General features: G+C 38.9%; 2 protein-coding genes across 5 annotated transcripts in view; one reads left to right on the plus strand and one right to left on the minus strand.

The window, feature by feature from the left end:
• Window positions 1-22,806, minus strand: part of LOC121472802 (formin-like protein 18) — a 166,041-nt gene that overhangs the window by 78,476 nt on the left and 64,759 nt on the right. The gene's annotated exons all lie outside the window — the stretch shown is intronic.
• Window positions 2,272-22,806, plus strand: part of KCNJ16 (potassium inwardly rectifying channel subfamily J member 16) — a 56,369-nt gene continuing 35,834 nt past the window's right edge. For 2 of the 3 annotated variants that reach the window (XM_041724227.1, XM_041724226.1), the window contains exons 1-2: window positions 2,272-2,411; window positions 11,153-11,258. The gene's annotated coding sequence lies outside the window, so the exon portion shown is untranslated. Of the gene's footprint in view, window positions 2,412-11,152; window positions 11,259-22,506; window positions 22,609-22,806 lie in introns of all 3 variants that reach the window. The other variant, XM_041724228.1, reaches the window with a different exon arrangement.

A 22,806-nucleotide genomic window follows, 5' to 3' on the forward strand; every position in this document is an offset into this window, starting at 1 on the left:
TTTAATTGTGCCCTCACCATTTAAACTTGTTTTTAGCTCACAGGACTTAAAAAAACAAAAACAAAACAAACAAACAAACAAAAAAAACCAGGAATCGGGCTGACCAAACAAAAACAATTTTTCAATGACAGAGTGATAATACCACACTTCTACATAACAAGTAGCCTCTTTGTATAATCGAACTCCTTTTTTTAGGCCATTACTAAAACCATTGAATGGCAATAAAGTACAGATTATGGAAAAAGAGAATTTTTTTTATCACTTAAAGCTTTTACACTTTATTCATGGATTCTTTCATCCTCTGGTTACTTGACAAATCCTAACGCCCACTGGCCCCTTTGATTTGCCTTGGTATCTCTTTCTGTTTCAGGGAGGATTGCAGTTCACCAAAGCTGAGCTTCAGTGAAGTTAATTTTCAGTTAAGGTAGATTTAGGAGGCATAGACACGCAACAGAAAAGCCAACCCAGATATCATTTTCCTCTGGCTTTAGAAAGTGTTTTTCTACTTACATGTGAGTATGGGTGTGTCTGATGTTCTGGGAATTTACTTCAAACAAAGGAATGAAGCCACGCTGTGATTTTCTGACTCAGTTGGAGTTGGGAAACCATCCAAGTCCTCTATCTTGCCTGCTGTCCTGCTCTTCTCTGCGGTCTTTTTTAGGCTGTGTTTAGATGTCTCATCTTCTCAGATCAATCCAAACACTCACCCAAACAGAGCTACCTTTCCTGAAATGGTCCTCGCGGAGTGGAGGGTGTTACGTGTACCGTGGTGTTCTTGTAAAAGTTCTTTCAGATGGAATGCTAACAAAGGGAGCTCAGCTTTCAAACAAGGAAGGAATCAAGCAGAGAAAGTGATAAAATACTCACTACATGACCAAGTCAGATTTATTATGGATAAACCACAGTGGAAGTTGCCTCAGTTAGTACAGACGTGCCGTGCCCTAGTTCCCTGGTATTCAGATTTCTCTGCAGAAGAGGCAACTCTGTGTCCATCACCTCCCTAACATTTACTGGTAATTGAAAAGATCCATCCTTTAGAGGGTTCAGACTCTTACACCCGGTGCTGTGTAGCAGGTTGCCAATCAGTGCTCCTGTTAAAATGTCAAATCCCTGATGACAGCGAGCAGGTTTGGGACACTAATAATCTTCCTAAGGTAGGTCTTGTGTTTGTTTTTATCATCCTTATTTTACAGATGAGACAACTGGGATGCAGACAGGGTACGTAGCTCCCACTATCACAAACCTGGTAATAACACTAACATTAAAATTCATATCATGCTTCCTCAGGGATTCATGCTTTTAAAAATGGGGGGAGGGGGAAAGCCCAAACCTCAAGATGCCAACTATGGTCAGAACCCATAAATGACCCCCTAAATTTGGAGGGCTGAACAAACCGGATGGGGCCTCCTGGGTCTCCCAGTTGCCAGTGCTCTTTGGAATAAAGACATGTATTAATTCCTTGTCTGCACAATCTTCTTTTTGAACTTTTCTAGATACAGCTCCCCCAGGTCCTGAAGAGCTTGGGATTGTTATTTCTTTAGTTTCTTGTGGCTGCCGTTCACAATTTTCTGGACCTTTCTCTTGGCTCTAGCCATCTCTTCACTTCTTCATTCTTCAGTTTTCGGACCTCTGGTCAGCTAGCTTGACCACACAATCACTCGCCATTTGCTGGGGCAGAGTAACTCTAAGACTGTGCATCCTGGATGTGAACCAAAGACTGTGTTTTTTATTAATCATTTCTGTCCTAAGCTCTGGTCCTTGTGGTTGGAGGAGGGAGGACCCTCCCTCCATCTCCATCTTCCATTTATCAGTCTTAGTCAAAGATGCTAGTTCTTTAGAACTGCGCCGTACAGTGTAACTAATCATTAAAGGCATGTTGAATAAAGGAATGAATGGATGCTTAGCTATTTCTAGTTGTCCTGTCTCAGTTTTCATTGGGATTTGATCTCAGCCTTCACTTGCTAAGAGGTAGACAGGAGTTCTGGTAAAAAGGATTTCTTTGCATTGAGTAGAAGCATTTCCATAGGTTACCTCTCAACAACCCTGTTTTGTAAATATTTGTTGAGCATATTTATGGCTCAGGAAATCTTCCTCCTTCATATCCCTGACCTCATGAAAACTTAGTCAGGGTTTGCTTGAATGCCCTTCACGCTGTACCTCCTCCAGAGGGACGGGGCAGTGAGGTAACCTCTGTCTCAGCTGACCGGCTATCGCTTGCTTTATAAGATGCCAAGGGCTCCCTGTGTAGATTCTCAGGTGGAACTGTAGGAACAAACCTGTGTCAATGGTTAACTCGGGTTCTTGGTGTCTGGAGTTTTCTTTCCTTTATTATTAACTAAAGAACATTTTTACCATTGCTCAGCTGGGAGCACCCAGCTCATAGATCCTCTGTGGGGAGAGTGAATTAAAAGGTAAGCATTGCTCTATTTTGTTATTATACAAAGTCATTCAGCCTATGCTTTGCTCTTGCTGGCCTCTGTTTAAGGGGCAGCAATGCTCTGTGTCCAGCAGTGTCAATGTCAATGTTGAGTTAAATGCAATTAAGATAATTTAATTTCCTATGTGAGTGCTTTAAGCAGTGTGTCATATACCTTGAGTTCTTTTGAAATTTTGGTCAAAAGTATTCTCAAAGTGTCAGCTTTTACATGACACTATATATGTAGATATCTAAAAGTGACTTTATCATATTCCATATTCAATACCAGATGGAGCAGTTTATAATTTCTTTTGAAAGCAAATAATTGCATATATAAGTGTATATACATTCATGGGTATGTAACTTCAAGCATTGAAATGTGCTTTTACATACCCCCTCAAAAATTTTCAAGAAAAATAGGTTAATTTTTTCCAAGAATTGTAGATAATGATATGAGAGGAAATAAAAGTATGCATGTTTATAGATTTATGTTAAAATCCTCCTCTTTTTTTTTTCCAATCTTATGTGAGGCTATTTTTTTTTTTAAGTAAGCTCTATGCTCCTTGGATTCATGACCTTGAGATCAAGAGTAGTGTGCACTACTGACTGAGCCAGCCAGATGCCCAGTTCTAGACTTATTTTAACATAAGTTAGAAGTAGAGAATTTTATTCTGTTGTGTTCACTTTAATTTCTCTAAAGCTTTTTTTTTTTCATGCATTAAAATCTTCGAAATTTTGTTCTTGAGTATTTACTTAGACAGGTGTTGACATGTTGATCTTCTTTGCCCTCTGGAAGATGAATTCTCTATCATATACAACTGAATTGTTTCTGTTGGCAGCAGATACAGGTGATAAGTACGAACTTTTCTACAAACCAAGTGGATTTTGATCAGGTGCATTAAGCTCTTAGATGATCATATGAACTGAAAGGAAAGCTCCTTAGGAAAATAGAACTGGATGGAGTATTTCTCCTAAGTATTAATTACAGCTAAGCAAGAGTCAGAGCCTTAGGAAGAAAGAATAATGTATCTTTGCCACTTTAATTTGGAAACTGTAGGCCAACCACTCTCTATGTCCAATCTTAACCAGTAAAGTGACACAAAGAGCCTAAACTGCAGCTGTTTGGTAGAATGCCATTTAAGGAGTTCTTGAAATGAAGCTAAAAGGTTTAAAAGTGTACAGGATCCAGAATTCAAGACCATTCAAATCAGCAGAGGGAGAGAAAGAGGAAGAAAAACAGAGACAGAGAGAGAGAGAAGGAGGAAGATACAGTGAGGGACCAGAGGTAACTAATATATGTAACTCCTGCTTATGATGATTATTTTTAGAACATGAGAATTGTGGTAAATCTAAGACATTAGTTTCATACAAAACAAGACCATGACCACACTTGACACTGGAAGAAAAGACTTGAGTAGGATGCTGTTTTAACACATTTTCCTAAATAAGTCTATTTTGACTTGCAAGAGAACAAGAGTTTTCAAGGATATTGAATAACTAGGTTTCTTCCATTATATATATTAGTGGTCAGTCCAAGTGAAGGCTTAGATATCAGTTAGTTAAAAGTTAGGAATTGGCAAAAAATGTAGTTCTAGGGAAGATGATAGACATATGAAGGATATTTAGAGCAAATATTAGGTACCAAAATAACTTATATATTTAGGTGAACCTTTTTCAAATTTGTAAAACCCATTATCTGAACAAATTGTCCCACTTTTGTCCCATACGAACTTATCCCCAAATATCCTATGTTACCTCCTTGTTCTAGGAAGAGTGGACTCAGCCTAACTTTAAGAATAAAATGTGCATGCTTCTTATTACCACACAATACCGTACTTTCTCTAATCTGGTGAATATTGAGAGTTAATAAGCTTGATACAAAGGACAAAGAGGAAATGCTCATAAAAGATCTCTCATGTGTGGTCCTTGTGTGTGGATGTGGTTGAGAACATGTAGGTCACCAACACTCTCTTCCTATGAGCCCGTGAGTGATGTCTTGTTCATGGATATTGTTTTAAACATACCTGGGAGTCTATCATCATAGCTCTGTAACTCAACATGACTGAAGCCTTAACTCTCAAGAATCTACCTTGATTCTTTTTACAAAGTGATGGCTGGCACTTCTCTTCCTTTCTAGGCATATGCAATTACTTATGTCACATTGGTAAAAGCAGGTCTTCCAGAAAGGAGGAAATTTTATTTGTTTTTTCCATTAATAGATTTTTTTGGATAATGGAAAAGAAATAAGTTCATTTTCTCAGGAAGGCAATGACCTACATATTGTTTGTAGAAAAGCAAACTCCAGAATTCTCCCTCTCTCTCTTTCTTCTTTTCTTTTTTTTTTAAATTTGTTTTTGTTTTTATTTTACCATTATAGCCTCAGCTCCTTAACCCTTTTAAGACACTGACATTGAAATAATGGGTCATCCTGTCATTTCCCTGATTTAATTGGTACTGCACTTAGCAAGAGACATTTTCCCCTGATTTATTCATTAATTGATTCTCTGGGCAAATATTTATTAAGTAACAAAAAAAGTTCTAAAGCTTATGGGTTGTATGAGAGATTGTTTAATGGGTGAAACCACTTTCTTTGGGAATTTAAGACTAATGAAAGAGGAAAAACAGATGATTTGTCAATGCATAATATATCATGTATTCATTCACCAAATATTTATTGACTGACTATTCTGTGCCAGGCATTGATTAGACATATATTGATGAAAAGGACATACTGATGACTAGAAAAAGACAAAAATTCCTGCCTCTATGAATCTTACATTTTAGGAGATGTTGCGGGAGTCTACCAAGAAGTAAAATTAAAAGCATGTTAGTAGTGATAAGCAGTATAGAGAAAAACATGGTGGAGGAAGGAATTACTGGGCGTTGGGGAGGAGGTAGAGGAGTGAGAGTGCTGTATTTGTTATCTATCTATTGCTGTGTAACAAATTTCCCCAAAAATGTCTCAGAACAACAATCATTTGTCATCTCTAGTTTTCTGGGTCAGGAATCCAGGCTCATCTGGGTCCTCTAGATCACATGCTGCAGTCAAAGTGTCCATTGGGACTAACCATCTCAAGCGCCTTGCATGGGGGAGGATTCTCTTCCAAGCTCAATCACATGGTACTTGGCAGGATTGGTTCCTTTGAGGCAGTTGGATGGGGGAGGGGGGGGCTCAGCTTTCCACTAGCTGTTGGCGAGAGTCCTTACTCAGTTCCTTGCCATGTGGGCCTCTCCATAAAATATCTCAAAACATGGCAGCTGGTTTCCATTAGAGCAAGCAGCAAGTAAACAAGACAGAGACAGAGTCTTTTTCAAACCTAATCTTGAAAGTGACATCCCCTCAGTTTGGCCAACTTCTATTCATTAGAAGTGAGTCACTTATTCCAGCCAAGACTCAAGGGGAGGGGATTTCACAAGAACATGAACACCGGGAAACAGGGATCTTAGGGAGCCATCTTTAAAGCTGTCTGTCAGAGGTTTACATTTTTAAGTAGGATTGTCAAAGAGGGCTTCCCCAAGTAGGTGATATTTGATCAAAGACCTGGAGGCTGTGAGGAAGTGAGCAATATAAATACCTTGGAGAAGCACAGTGCAGGTACATGGAACAGCTAGTGCAAGGTTCTGAGTGTGCCTGGCAAGGAGATTAGTGTGCCAGAAGCAAAATTCCAGGGGGAAGAGTAGTTGTAGATGAGGTCATGTGCCAGAATTTTTTTCCAAAATGGAGAGGATTCTGCAGCCTAAATGTGTCAGAGATGGCTTTTTGAGAAATTTTAAAAGACCATAGGGAGGTATAAATTTGAATAAGTAGAAAGATGGTGAGGAAGAGCATTGTAGATGGTAGGCAGGTGATGTAGAAGAAAATACAGAAGTGGGGATGAGGTAAATAAAGACATGGCTCCTCTAGTTTGATCACTGGAATAATAAAAAGGTATCTTAATATCAAGATTGTGTTGAGGCCGATGATGTGCTTATGAAATAAGACTTGTAAGGAGCACACAAATTTCATCACCATAGAAACCAGGCCTTCTTTGGCCAATGCCAGCTGTTGCTAACAGCCAGGGGGCTACAAAGCAAAAATAGTTTTCTTGGGCAGTAAACAGCATTAGAAGGCTTTCTCCAAATGCCTCTCCCCTAAATAGGATGTGCTCTTCTCTCAGCTTTTAACAAATAATGACCAGCAGTTCGTCCGTCTGTCTTAGCATCTTCAAAATGGTCCCTTTACTGGAAACCATGGGAATAAGGGCTCTGAACAAAGAGTCCTTCTCAGATGCATTTTATCTTAGTCCATTCAGGCTTTGTATCAAAAATACTACAGATTTGGTGGGTTAAATAATAAGCGTTTATTTTTCATAGTCCTGGATACTGGAAGCTCAACATTAAGATTCCATATTGTTCAGGGTTTGGTGAGACCCATTTTCTCGTTCACAGAGGATCATCTTCTCACTAGATCCTCACATGGTACAAGAGGCAAGAGAGCTTTGTGGGCACATTTTCTTTTATAAGGGCACTAACCACATTCATGAGGGCTTCACCCTTATGACCTAATTACCTCCCCCCCAAAGTCCCACCTCCTAATACCATCACATTGGGGATTAGGATTTAATGTATGAATTTTGGGAAGGTATGAACATTTAGTCCATCACATCTATCAGCATTGAAATAAACTCACATATGTTGTGTTTTGGTTAAGGTTGCTAGGCTCAAGAGCTCAGCTTCTGGGAGGAAAAAAGTGGCTTGTCTGCACTCTGAAATGCATTGCACTGAAAAATTCTGATGCAGAGACAGTTGCTTAGTTGCTTCCTGCCTTCTCAGCTGGCCAGCCTCAGAGAACTTGGAGGGGAAATCTCATCATCATCTTTTAGGCTGCACATACCCTGGACTTTGTGGTTATTAAAATGTAAGGAGTGGATGGCTTTGTTTTTTTTATAGCTGCTCTTGCATGAAAAAGATGGGATCTACTATTTTCTCCCAGGGTTTTCTACACTAAAATAAAGGATTCAGATATAAAGTGTACAAAAAGAGGCTTCTCACTTTTAAATACAACTTTTTCCAGTTACCTTGGCTCCACATTCACTCTCAAAAATAGGCCTGAAACTGTCCACAGATGCAAAGGAAATTTGGGAAAAGTTAATCATCTGCGTAAGAAACAGCCCCAAAGTAGATTTACTTGACACTTCCAAATAAAGGTGATTGTTACCTTAAATATGGTCCAGAAATATCACCTCAATTCTTAATTTTATTTTACTTATATGAGTACAGTTTAAAAGACTTCAGATAGTTAAAGGGCTTTAGATTATATTCCATAGATTTGTTCTTTTCACTTAAAAGCAAACATTCAACTATTTCTTCTTCTTTTTCTTTTTAAAGAAAAAAGTATGTTCAAGCAAACATGACCAAAATCATATTTTATTATGGTGAATTTTAATTTTCCATTATATCCCATTTTAAATTAGAACCATGTTCCATGCAATCAATAATCTTTTATTCAATCTGGATACAAAGATAACAAAAACTTGGTCCCTGCCCTCAGTCTGGCAGAAAAAGACAGGGTCTGTACATAATTAAGGACAATTCAATGGCCTAGGACCATGATAAAATAAGATAGGATTAGCACACCCACCCATTGAACTTTTTTTCACAAAAGCAATAGGGGGATAGCCTTGTTTGAGGCATGTGGGTATTTCTCAGGGTGTACTTTTAGAATTTAGAATGTTTAAACACTGAGATTTTTTTTTAATTTATTTATTTATTTGAGAGACATCAAGCACGTGTGCATATGTGAGGGAGGGGAGGGTCTGAAGGAAAGAATCTTCAAGCAGAACCCAACCTTGGTTGGGCTCGATCCCACTGAGATCATGACCTGAGCCAAAACGCAGAGTCAGACACTCAACCCACTGAGCCACCCATTTATCCTTGAAATAATTGTTTTTACTATGAACCATTTTATATAAGATTTTTCATTGCCTTACATTTGTGATCTTCTTTCCCTTAGTTTGGTAATTCTATTACCAAATTCCAAAGGTTCCAGGGTTCTCCAGAGAACCAGGACCAATAGGATATATAGAGAAGAAGAGGCAGAAAAAGATTTACTTTTAAGAATCGGTCATGTGATTGTCAGGGAAGGCAAGTCTCAAAACTGTGGGGTTAGGTGGCAGGTTGGAAATTAAGGTAAGAGTTGATATTGAAGTCTTTTAAAAAATATTTATTTGTTTTTATTTTTTTTTTATTTTTTTTTTTTATTTGTTTTTAGAGACAGAAAGAATGCAAATGGGGGTGTGTGCAGAGGGAGAGGGAGAGTGAATCCTCAAGCAGACTTCCTGCTGAGTGAAGAGCCCATTGTGGGGCTGGATCCCAGGACCCTGAGGTCATGACCTGAGTTTAAATCAAGAGTTGGACACTTAATCAACCACCCCAGGTGCCCCAATATTATAGTTTTGAATCCAAACTTTGCTAGTTAGACCAGCAGGCAGGAAACTTAGGCAGTTTCTTACGTGGCAAGTCTTAAGGTGGAACTACTTCTCCTTTGGGAAACTTCAATTTTAGTTCTTAATACTTTCAACTGCATGGATGTGGGCCACACACATTTTGGAGGGTCATCTGCTTTGCTGAAGGTGTACACATTGCAAATGTTAATCACATCTCACAAATATCTTAAAAAAAAAAATCTAGAATGATGATTGACCAAAGAACTGGACAACATAGCCTAACCACATGTATACATAAAATTAACCACTAAAGCAACATAAGGCATTTTCACCCTGATTGTATTTTGTCATACAGACATTATAAGTTGGAAGCTTCAGTTTCTATAAAAGACATTAAGAACTATACTTTATTACTTATTTCATTTTTAATTCCACAAAATAGATATGCCAAAAAATGTGATCATTTAGGGTGCCTGAGTGGCTCAGTCAGCTAAGCACCTGCCTTCAGCTCAGGTTGTGATCACAGGGTTCTGGAATTGAGCCCTATATTGGAGTTCCTGCTCAGTAGGGAGTCTGCTTCTCCCCCTTCTTCTGCCTGCTGTACTCTCTGTCAAATAAATAAATAATCAATCTTTAAAAAAATAAATAAAAATATGATCATTTGGGTGTAGAAGTATCCATTAATTTAATGCAGCATTTTCAGTGCTATAGTCTTTTAACCGTGTAATTTGGTCAAAGAGAAAGTAATTTCTCTTAATTAAGACAAAAGAACAGGTTACCTTAAAAGACATCCATAGTCTATCCTAATGGCATCGTCTCCTCTTCCGTTAACTTCACATTCACACAAAATTTTTTAGCTACTATATACTGTCTCCTATATTTGCATGTAATCTATCTTTTGCATGTAGGAGTGCTGCTTCCAAATGACTATGTACATGGTAGTAACAATATGCCAGGAACTACGAGAAGCCACAAGATAAACATGGTGTTTTCAGAAGCATTAATTTAACTCCAGAATTTGGATTGAGAATAAGAGGAATTAAATAATTGAACTGATAAGCAGTTTAAAGAATTACTTTTATAATTCAGGTATTTTGAGATATATATCCAGCATTCAAAATGAGCATAGATAAAAAAAAAAAAATCCTAAGACTAGAATATTTTGAGCTTGAGCCCAATCCTTTGTGTTATAATCTCAGATCCTCTAGGATCTGGGGTAGGGATAAAGATAACATATTCATTTCTTTTGTTTTTTGTTTTTTTTTTTCCAGGTTTTTCTTTTAGTGGAAAATTTTGAGAAGTACTATTAAAGGATAATTTTTGTGAGACCAAATTCTTGGGTTAGGTTACTACTTGATTAGTTAGTTGGCTCTGCCCCAGAAAAATATCTACTCACCCACAAACTTGGCCAGTCTTTTCACGACTATGTACTCTTCACATCTCATGTGAGACTTTTCCAAACAATGGGTAATTGAGGACATTCTGTCTCTACTTTGGGAAAATAATCCAAAGTAACCTCACAAAACAAGGCACCTAGCATAATGGCTGAACCACAAAAATTGTTCAGTAGATCTCTAATTCAAGGCTTTCCTAGACAGAAGCCAGCACATCAAGTCTGCTGCACAAGAGCAAAATAGCTGTCTCCAACTAGCATTTACCTGAAAGACACACTCTTTGATGAGCTATTAGGTTATTAACTGACCTTCTAGTGTTCTGGTAATGTACTATTGAGTTCTATTTATAGATGGCACAGGAAAAGCCTTCCCTGGACTTGCAACTAAAATTAAGAAGATGCCAGAGTATTAAAGACTATGACCAGGACTGTCACAGCAAGAAGCCTGTTCCTTTTGTGTGTTTAGCTTGCCTTTTGTTTGGGTCAGAATTGAGCCAACTTGTGGGTGGTTAGATAACACTCAAGGAGAAAGTGGTGTGACTAATTTGAGCTAAGTTACACATATTTAAATTTAGGTTTTGTGGGAATAGAAAGCGGCTTCATTTCCTCATGACTAAAGTTTTATTTAGCTGTATTCGATAACAACATTATGCTGATGATAAGATTGCACTATTTGCATCAGGAGTTGAAAAGCTAAAGAAACAGTCAGAGAAATAAAACTAAGGAAAGCAAAATCACCAACGAGCAGACCCAAACCAAACCAAACAGAAGCAAAATGTACTGTGCTTTACACTCACGGGAGTTAAGTATGATGGGAATTAGGACAAGGTTTCCATGCATTATATTACTCTAGTCAGATTATTTTGTGTATGTGTTTCTCCTGCACAATTGTATCAAATAATTCCTGTTCTTTGCTAGTGGAAAGAGTGGACACCATTTCCCATTCGACATGGAATTTGGTCATGATCTGCTGTAGCAGCTCGCAAAACGACGCATGAGAGTACAGACCGAGCAGAACTAGGAGGTAAGTGGAAGTCCAGCGTTGGGTCCTGTAGACATTAGCTGTTGAGAGTCACCTTGCTTCCTTTTGTGTGGAGAGTAAGGGACTATATTAATTACACACAAACTAATACCATGGTAATCACTGTGCCATCGGTACAGTTTTGTAGACATGTTATGGTAGGCATCAAAATAATAGCATTTGGTAATCCCATTGCCATTCAATAGACAGAATGTTGTCATCTTTTGCACTTTGGTTTCTTGAATTGAACACATGGCACCTGAATTCTTCTAAGTCAGTGTGCAATGCTTATTCCACTGGGCACTCGGTATATAAAGATAAATCTATCAGTTGCCTCCTCCTGGGAAAGTCAAAACCGAGCAAAGGAAGACACGGGCAGAAAAACCAACTGTGCCTGGGGAATTGAGGGAAGCTGAAAGAAAGAAGAAATGTCTGCTCGATTTATAGAGAACCTAACTTTTGAAAAACAGGAACTTAAGAATTTCTGAGTGGTTGATACACGGGGTTTTCAGAGTGTGGGTGAGGGTGGAGTGGAAATAAATGGAATAGAAAAGTGGGTGTAACCTAGGTAGTAGCTTGCATAGGATGGATATTTACAGTGCCCAGCCTTCTCTCCCAATTTACTGGGGCCTATAGTCGTTAAGAATGAACTAGTTCCCCATTACTGTGGACTGGTTCTGGGAAGGGAGGAGGATTTAATAGGAGATGTGGAAATGGAGAAGAGAGAAGACAAACTAATTAGTGATGCTTTCCTACTTTATAGAGGACTCCAGTTTCGTTGCAAGGTAGATTTTTTTCGATAAGAGAACTGTCTCTAACCAGAAGAACTTGATTAAGTGTTTATCAGGATTCTACTTTCTTCTTTAAAAAAAAAAAAGATTTATTTATTCATGAGAGACACACACAGAAAGAGAGGCAGAGACACAGGCAGAGGGAGGAGCAGGCCCCATGCAGGGAGCCTGACGTGGGACTCAATCCCGGGTCTCCAGGATCAGGCCCTGGGCTGAAGGCAGTGCTAAACCGCTAAGCCACCTGGGCTGCCCAGATTCTACCTTCTTCTGAAGTCCATTAACTGTGCTTTATTGCCCTAAACTGCATGGATGTTAACTTGGTGCCACCCTGTTCATGGAGTAGGTGGTCAGAATCTCTTTTTACATTTTAATGGTGGGTTTAAAGTGGAATTAGGAATTCAGCCTTCATACCACGGGATGAGTAGATAGAAAAGAGCATCGTGGTGCAATGGTATAATGGGTTCAACACCAGAAGTCTTCAGCTTCAGCATCATTACATATTTCTTATTATTTGACAGTAACTAATTCTTTTTGAAAGATTTTACTTATTTGAAACAGAGCCTATGTACAAGCTGGGGCAGGGGCAGAGGGAGAGGAAGAAGCAGACTCTCCTCCACTGAGCAGGGAGCCTGATGCAGGGCTTGATCCCAGGACCCTAAGATCATGGCCTGAGCTGAAGTCAGACACTTAAGTGACTGAGCCACCCAGTGCTCCTGACAGTAACTAATTCTCTATCATTATCTTCATCTATAAAATAAATATGTGTTTTCCTAGTAGTTCTGCTTCTGTAATCAAACCTTGATAATTGAGCCTATTAAATGTGTGTGTGTATGTGTGTGTGTGTATTTATCTGGTGCCAGAGCCTGGAGCCACGAGGCAAGCAGTTGGAAAGACAGATGCATGTGAAGTGAAGGCAGACAACAGATGAGATCTAGTGAAAATGAGCTGGAAACCACCAGGATGGAATGGAGCTCATATCCATCTCTCACAATGCTTGAGCCTCCAATTAGAGAATGAGGGTGGCCAGCAGGAGAAACTAGTACCCATCCTCGTGTAACCAGGAGCCACAGAAGCTGAAGGAAGAGAGCCACAGAACTGTGGGGTGATCTGCTATCCCGTGCCGATCTCATGAGGTAGCAGACCAGTGGCAACCTGTTGAGTAACCACAGTGCCTGACACCCTATGCCAACCTTCTGACATAAAAAGAATATTGTTGTTGGTTCCCTTACATCTTACAAATCTCATGCAAAATGTCTCCCAGGGGATCCAGGCTAATCTGGAATTATGAAAGGAAGAGAATTCTGGAACATGTAGTCGCAGTTTAGCTAAATTAATACAATCCAAATCTACCATCTCTGATACCTGCCACTCAGAATATAAAACAAGTGACTGAGGCGTAGTCCCTGCCTCCAAATCGCTAACCCTGTGGTGGAAGAGAGTCTTAATTCACTCTGTTAGATGTTGTAATAGAACTGCTTTGTCTCTTTTACAAGCAAAAAGTGACATTAATGCAAGTGAATAAGTTTGGAAGTGGTACAGAGTCTCACCTTGGCTGTGTGATGTTAGATCACCTCCACCCTTAAAAGTGAACACTGGGAATGAATTCAGTCTAGATATCTTAGTAAGTTTAGATCTCCTGGTCTTCGTCTTATTTTGCTCCAGTGGTGTGGTGGTGCTGAATGGATAGCAACCAGATTTCTACAATAACCCCAATCCTTTCATTCACAAGATTGAACCTGTTCATTTAAGTCACCAACCATTTCCCCACAGAGACAATTTTTATCCTGATTCAGCATAACTTGTCTGTCTTTTAAGTTGAGAAAATGAGACACATTAAACCGGTGACAAAATTCCTTGACTAGGAATTTCTAAAAAAGCATTGAAGACTGGAAATAGCCTCAAAATGTTGTGTCAAAACTGTCCTGTGAAAACTCCTTTTTAATCAGCACCCTCTTGTGTAGATTGTCTCTGCTGGCTTTTTATTAGATTGTGTTTGACTTACACTTTCAACTTAGTCTCACTTTCTCCTCCTTTGATGCTGTCTAGTTAGGCAGATTTTGTGTCTTTCAGAGACTTCACATTTTCTCTCTATCTCAAGGATAGTGTCACAATGATGGGGTAGCCTCATTGTTTCCAAAATCCAACTGTTCTGTTACCAAAGTCATGAATAGAAGATATTTTTGTTCAATCTTCTATGAATGATAGGACACCACATGGAGAAACTATTGAGATGTTTTCCCTACCAGTAACAAAGGAACCTGTGTCACCTGACTGCAGAAATAATGTTTTCAATTTACTGATTGATTTTTGTTTAAAAATGATGCACTGTGTACCGTGGTAAGTGCTTCACAGATATTAATCCTTCCATCTCCAAGGTGAACTTCATTTTTACAGATAAGGAAACAGGCACAATGGGGCCATGTAATGTTTTGAAAATCACACAGCTATTAAATGGCATAGCTGATTTTGGACCAAGCAGCCTATGTCCCTAGTATCTGTTTTTAACTACTAATCTGTCCCCTCTAAAGAACCTCAATTTTCCATAAATGCATAGCTATGTGATTATTAAGAATGTTAAATGACATTAACACATAATTTGGATTATACACTCAGCATTTAAGAAACCTTTGTGCACAACACAAAGGGAAAGCATAAGAAATGCTCAGACATTGAAATGGTAAAATAGAATTAAACCTCACTAACAGGACCCTGCTCTCTACTCTGTAATTATCGATTTCCTTGAAGTATTCTGTTTTGCATGCAAGGCATTAAATTGTTCTTTCCCTGTCAAGGCATTTAAAAAACAAAAACAAGCCAATCAGAAACAGAAAAGAAGATGTCTGCACTCTATTTAATGGGCAGAACCACAGCCACCCTGATACAGGGATTTGTCATCTTCATCAAAAATGAGTGAACACAATCGGAACTTTAACACTGTAAATCAATAAGAATCTCACTCCATTGAGCAAGGGCAACATACAGTCTAAGGAAAGCAATATTTCATTGATGGGGGAAAATGCAATTATTCTTTGTGGTCCAAATGACATATGAAAGTCTGTTGGCTTTAATACCAAATATTGAATGAAGATCAAATAAGCCATTTGTCTGAGTGAAAAGATGGAGAGAAAAGTAGAGCCCAGTGAGTCTTGAGAGATTTTTCACTTTAGAGTAAAAATCTCTCCTTAATTAGTCTAATATAAAATAGCCCCTTTTCTTATAGTAAATACTAATTTTGCTAGAAATTACTGCTCTTGATATGCAAATATTTCCAATGACAATTTTCATGGAGAAGGAAAAAGCAGTCTTTGCTTTACTCTTGTATTAAAATTACTCAGTTAAGATTAACAGTGATGAAATCATTTATTGCAGAGCAAATCTTACATTTCATTGGTTCGGCCATGTATTACAAATGAAGTCAAATGTGTATTTTCAGAAAAAGCATCAGACAAAAGCCAACCATCATCATAATAAAACTATACGTTTAAATAAAATAGTTTCAGTATTCTATGAAAGAAAGCTATACTTCCTAAGAAAGCTGCTAACATAAATTTTTACTATTTAAAAATACATCAAATAATATGAATCAAATAACATTATATAAAAATGATCAGATAATTAACAATTACAGGATTTATTAATCATTTTTCAGTATTCATCATAAGACTGTCTCTTAAAGAAATATGATGTTTACTTTTTAAGTTGAAAAAAAACTATTAGAAAAAATTTGGCAGTTGCCCTACCCTGAAAACTGTTAGTGTGTTCATCTTAAAGATCACTGAACTCCTGAAGGTTCCAATAAACTTCTTTGTTGTATTTGGCATTTCCTTTTACGTAGTCTCAGCTTTTAAACTAAAGACCAGATCACTCAGTGGCATGTTTTTGTTTTTCTTGTTTGTTCATCTTTATTCTTTTTTAAAAAATTATTCTTCTTAATGAATATAACAAAACACTCATGGTAGCACTTCAAAGCTTAGAAAATGCTTTTACAGCCATGATCACATTTTGTCTTCAGAATATCTTTGCAAGAGTGGTGGGAATAGTAGAGAATTCTTCTGATACTGATGGAAACAGTAAGGATCAGGTAAATTAAGTGATGTGCTGGTACCTGGTCTGCAGGGGGGTTCAGATTCTGGGGTTTGACTCCAGATCCATTTCTCTTCCGTGTAGGAGTGGTTTCCTGCCTCTTCTATTGCTGCACTGGGGAAATCTTAAGAGGTTAACAGTTATCTTCGCAGTGTGGCATCAGCTTGCATTCGAATATCAGACAGACCTCGGTTTTAATCTAAACTCTACCACATGTGACTTGTAATGGTTCTCAAAGTGTGGTCCAGGACTAGGACCATCAGAATTGCCCGGGAACTTGTGCAAAATGCAAATTCTCAGGTTCCAACTCAGACCTACTGAATAAGCAACTCTGGGGATACAGTCCATCATCTCTCTTCCTCTTGTGAACCCCCCCCCCCAACTGATTCTGGTAGAGACAAAGGTTAGAAAACTAGTGGCCTAGGCTAAGGCATGTCACCATTACAGAAGTTCTCTTTTCTCCTCTAGTTGGGTTAATGGTGGCTAGGATATAGAGCTCTTATAAATGTCCAACTGCACACGGTAGATAGACACTTTAGAACTGTTGATTTTCCCAGGGAAATTAATTTTATTGCGTGCATTAGTTCCAGTCCATTCAATAAATTTGGCCCTCTACATGAGAAAAGAAGTGATCACCTTTCTTGAATGCAGCATTTTCTCTAAACATGGAAGAGGCGACTATTTCTAACTTGTGGGTAAACTGGGTGGTATACCTTGGCGATGTCTGAAGTAGTTAGTAGCTGCCATTGAATAGAAATCAAATGAAGCCAAGTGATTTTTAGTTAAAGATCAGGGAGGGACAGGGCCTGTCTTTGTCTCTACTGTTTTATTTGTTGTTTGTTTTTGTGATTCTGGCAATTGTGTCATGATAGCTTTGTCCAATGGCCTAATTTAGTCCAAAGGCTTGAATTACTTAAAATTTATAGATCTGGGAGTGCTTGGGTGGCTCAGTTGATTGAGTCCAACTCTTGATTTTGGCTCAGGTCATGATATCAGGGTTGTGAGATCGAGCCCTGCTCTGTACTCAGTGGGGAGTCTGCTTGGGATTCTCTCTCTCCCTCTGCCCCTCCTGCCTTCTGCTCATGCTTTCTCCCTCTGCCAAAAAAAAAAAAAATATATATATATATATATATATATATATATATATATATATATATATATATATAATTTAAAAGCCTTAGTTTAAAAAAATCTATAAATTCAATTTTGAAACTCAATGAAAAAAAATTTCAGCTTGGGTTCACCCAAATATATGAAAGTTGGTCTTCGGTAGCCATATGGAGTATATAGATAAGAACAGGCAAATTAAATCAGTTTTGCTTTGATTCCCCTGTTTGTCCTCTTCCTGGATCTGTGAATGCATAAAACATTCATTAAATACCTCCTGTGTGCCAGACATTATGTTGCATACTCAGGGCTTGTGGGGGGAGTTAGATAGGAGATGTTCTTGAAACTGTGGCATTCAAGCTACGTCAACTGGGCACCTAAGTTCTTGGTTTTAGATGGAATTAAGAGCCCTGTATAATTTGTATATGAATTTTAAGTACCAAGAAGGGGGCAGCAGGGGCACCTGCTTTCAGTTTAAATTCCTAAAGTTTAAAGAAAAACATGTTTTTTGTTGTTTTCTTTTCTTTTCTTTTCTTTTCTTTTCTTTTCTTTTCTTTTCTTTTCTTCTTTTCTTTTCCTTTATCTTCTTTTCTTTTCTTTTTTTTTTGGTCAATAGTTCCCAAAGGTGGGATTCCTAACTTGGCGAGAGGCAGTGAGAAAAACAAAAAACCAAAAACCTAAAAATCCCTTTGGTTACTAAAGTGTAAAATGACAGAGTTTCCATCATTGGGATAGTCTGTACTCAGAGGACACATTAATAAAGAAGCTTAACTCATTGGGAAGAAGGGGAAATATTTAGCTATAAACTGGACTTACAAGTGCATGTAACATTATTTCAGAAAGTTGCCCTATCTCTGTTTACCAACTCCACATGTCGATAAAAAGATTAAAAGCTAGTTACTCCAGTATTTACAGAGAACACAGGGCTCTGACTAACCCCGCTTAGAATCTCTGCTTACATCACACTGAGAGGCTCTGCCAACATTTCATGATCCTTGCCTTCCCTGCTCCCATCGCTGGGTCTAGCCCTCATGTACTGGTGCTTGCAACAAGGACATCTCTAAGGGGAACTGGTGGTGGCTGCTTCTGTTAGGCCTCAACTGTTTCCTTGCCCAGGAAAAAAAAAAAAAAAAGCTATTCAGTCATTTGCTCAGCATTTATAGTTTTAGGCTCCGCCTTGGATTTAATCACTTACTTATCTCCCTGCCAAAGTATTTGTGCTGGTTAAACAGGGCAACACAATCCAGGGAGAACCTGCTGTTTCTGGTCCTGTCCAAAGGGTCAGCATTGGAAAGGCCGATCACAGTGATTCTTATAGTTGAATAGGGTCGTTGTTCTGGGTTTTTTGTTTTCCCCTTGAAAGAAAATTCTAAGGCTTGAAAGCTCTAAGATAAGGGGGAAAGTCTACCTAAAAACACTGTGTGCCTTCTCACCCACCTTTCGCTGGTAGAAAACAGATCATCTTTGTTACACTTTGGCTGGATAAAAATGCACACATTATATGGGCAATTGAGGTTAATGAAAACACTCGGATGTCATTTTCCCTGGTCCTTTCTTTTTCTGGGCTGAATTATGGACCTAATTTAGGTACATAGTCCTACTTACAGATTGAGTTGAATTCATTGGGGGCATTTAGCATATTCATGATGCTAAAGACTCTTAAAAGTCTGTGGCTGTCATTTGGAACGATCAAATTCTATCATCTCCAATAAGCTGTGATTCATCTACTTAAGTAATCAGAAATGTATATTGTATAATTTTGCAAAGTTGGTCAAACACAACACCTGAAGAGTAGAAGTGCCATCTGTTACTAATTGCTTTGATTGCCAGAAATGTAACCAAAACTTTGTTCAGAAATATAAATATTTTTGGAGAGACACGGTGTAAGCGGTTTGGGGGCGAGGGGCAGAGGAAGAGGGAGAGAATCTCAAGCGGCCTCCCTGCTGAGCACAGAGACTGACACTGGGCTCCATCTCAGGAGCGTGAGATCATGACCTGAGCCGAAATCGAAAGTCAGACCCTTAACTAACCGAGCCACCCAGATGCTCCCAGAAATGTTCTTTAAGGGGCACCTGGGTGGCTTAGTCGGTTAAGCATCCGCCTTTAGCTCAGGTCATGATCCCAAGGTCATTCTGGGATCAAGTCTTGCATCCAGCTCCCTGCTCTGTGGGGAACCTGCTTCTCCCTCTGCTGTTCCCCCTGCTTGTGGTCTCACTCTGTCAAATAAAAAAATAAAATCTTAAAAAAAAAAAAAAAGTAGTGTTCTTTAAGAGATATATGGCTACTAAAAAAAGAAAACCAGGAAAAAAAAAAAAAAAAAAAGGATTCAAAGTCCTTAGCCAAGCTGGTAAAAGCTTTGTCATTTGGGGTCCAACATAACGTTTTGGCATTCTGTGCCACGACTTCTCTTTTATGAATCCAGCTTTCTCATTTTACAAAAATGCTGTGTTCTTTGCTCCCATCCGGGGAACGTAAGCCTTCTCCCATTTGACTCTTATTTATCCAAGCATGTCTCCCAAAGTTCTAACCAAATCCACCTCTTGCATGACACCTTACTGGATGAATTTGAATTAAACCAGCAAGGAGCCTGCCCTCCTTTGAGCACCCACTTGACCTTCATCGATGACCTTTTCCCACTCATCTGACTGTTCACCAAAGCAAAAGTGAAATAAAAATACAGTTCAAGTGGTCATTTTATGTTTCTTATATCTTGCCTTCTAAATAGCTTACTAACTTCTTGTGGACTGGCATTATGTCTTAGAAGTCATACCATTGCAAACAACCTGTTACCTGCCTTGAATATCAGAAGTTGGGAAGGCCGAACAAATAGCATTTATTTATTGGAGGCAAAGAATAAAAAAAAATTAGGCTTAGAAATGAGATAGAATAGAATTAGCCCCTTGAGCAGATATACTGTGCACAAGTTACATTATGTTAGTTATTTTATTTGGGATCCTCCTTCCCCATAGGAGCTCACCCTATCCCCCCAACATGTGCATGCATACACAAACACACATGTGCGCGTGCACGCACGCACCTCTTTCTGATGTTTTAATTGTATCTGTTCTATTGTTTGCTGGCCTAGGTCCTTGTTGATATTCTGGAAAGGTTTTCAGGTCTTTGCTTCATCCACACAGGGCTTTCTTTATCAGATACACAGGGATCTCTATTTCATTTAGATTCTACTCTCAAATCATCCTGACCTACTCCGTGAAGAGATATTTCTCTCTTATTTTACCCTCTCATGTAATATCTACATTTAATTTGAGACTTCTGGGTGCACAGAGCTATATTGTGAATAACATTAACATGTCAAATACCATGGTGGGGTGGATGCCAGGTTAATTTGAAGAAGATTGGGAGGGGTCACTTGTGCTGTTTAAGCAGATCTTCATTCATAGGCCAGGAAAACAGGTGTTCTATAATACCAAAAGGTCTAAAATTTGCTCTGCCTCATAAATAACAAAAACCTAGAATATCTATTTGAAAGCACATTTAGGTGAAGCAGAGCAGGCTCTGCATATTTTTTATTTAGTTTTTATTGTTTTATGAGTCTCAGTTTCCAGATAGAAGCCAATTTATTTATATGATATCTTCCAAAAATGTGCTTGCTCCCTTTAGCCTGTCTATTCAAAATTATGCGATAAATTATATAAGCAGACCCACCCCTCTACCTCCCCAGAAATAGATGGCTAGCGATCTATAGATATCATGTCAAGTTTGAACAACTAAGATTTCCATCAGCTCTTGGGAATGTGATATATCACAACCAGAGAGTAAACTTAATATCTAGAATGGCACTGATGGTAAACTGCCCTAATGACTTAGGGCAGCTGGTGTACAGTTGGAAGTAATTGAACTGCTTACTAGTGCATCTGTGCAAAGGTCCTAGAAGATCTCTCAGAGACAAAGGAACAAATGAGAAAATCCTAAAAGGTGTAAAATAACCTTTCAAATGCAAGTATGGATGTTGCAATAGTTTCTTCAGGCTGCTGTAACTGGGCAGTTTAAAACAAAAATGTCTTCTCTCACAGTTGGGAAGCCAGAAGTCAAGGTTACTCTCCCACCATGGCCTCTGGGGGAGACTCCTTCTGTGCCTCTTCATTTGCTGGTAACCCGAGGCTCCTAGCTTGTGGTAAGGCCATTCCAGCCTCCATCGCTGTCTTCACACCTATGTTATTCTCTCTGGGCAGGTGTTCCTTCTTCTTAGAAGGACACCAGTCATTTTGGAGGAGAGCCTACACTAATGACCTCTTTTCCAGTTGATCACATGGGCAAAGACCCTATTTCCATGTGCCAGAGGTGAGGACTTCCCCAAATATCTCTGGGAGGACACAAGCCAACCCGTAACAGCCAATGATGACAGAAAAATGAGAAACCCCACCCTTTCCTCAGAAAAGAGGAGAGGAACCCATGGAAATGAAGAATGACCTTACTTTCCTTTTCCTGCAATTCTTTCTATTATTTTACTTTTGTTTATGTTGGCCATTATAAAATGCTTAGGTAATATTAGATGGAAGCATTTATTCTTCTACCGATCGTTTTGAACCTTTCACCCCTTTGAAGAGGCACAGTCCCACTGCTCTTTTGCCATGAGTTGCAACGATCAGAATTTGATTTTTGGGGGCAGCCCCGATGGCTCAGTGGTTTAGCGCCGCCTTCAGCCCAGGACGTGATCCTGGAGACCTGGGATCGAGACATCGGGCTCCTTGCATGGAGTCTGTTTCTCCCTCTGCCTGTGTCTCTGCCTCTCTCTCTCTGTCTGTCTCTCTGTCTCTCATGAATAAATAAATAAAATCTTAAAAAAAAAAGATTTTGATTTTTTTCATCAGTAGGCAGGCAACCTTAAGGCTGATAATGAACCAAACAGAAGAATGTGTTTCACAAAGGGGAAAGAAAAGGCAAATAAAAAGGGAAAATAAAGAAACAGTCAGCTGTGGATTGAGGAAAGGTGAAAGACATGAAGTATTCTCAGAAATAGTTATCCTATAAACATGGAGAAAAGAGGGATTTGGGTATTGACGCAAGAACTCATGACTCAGATTTTCTGCCATCACTTCTCTTGTGCCCCAGACGACTGTGTGTTCTGCAGCTTCCTCTATATTTTCCAGATTTCCTAGCCTAAAGAGAAATAACAATAGTAACATTTGCATTTACTTAAGGCTTTGGAAAAACCAAAGTGAAAATAAAAGTAACCTTCAAGAAGCATCTGTACGGAATAATTGACCCAACTCTTTCGGCCAAGCCTGTCCTTTGGTCTTTATTTTCAGGGCAGCAATTGCAATACTTTCAGCAGAGGGTGGACGGGTAAGAATATCAAATAAATGGTTCTGTAAGAGAAAACATCCAGGAGCTGAAAAGGCTGTTGATCGGTGAGTGTTGGCATTTCTGGCTTTGAGAGACTGGTAGAAATCGAAAGAACTTGCCTTGCTAACAGTTAGCAAAAGTGTGCATTGTCCACACAGACACCATCTAGATCAAAAGAAAGAATGGGCTGGCAAAGTATGCAAATTGCCACACCCATCCAGTGCGCTTTATTTGCCAATGTTGAGAGAAGCCACAGAAATAGA

The sequence above is a fragment of the Vulpes lagopus genome, chromosome 12 (assembly GCF_018345385.1).
Source record: "Vulpes lagopus strain Blue_001 chromosome 12, ASM1834538v1, whole genome shotgun sequence".
Classification (NCBI taxonomy): Eukaryota; Metazoa; Chordata; class Mammalia; order Carnivora; family Canidae; genus Vulpes; species Vulpes lagopus.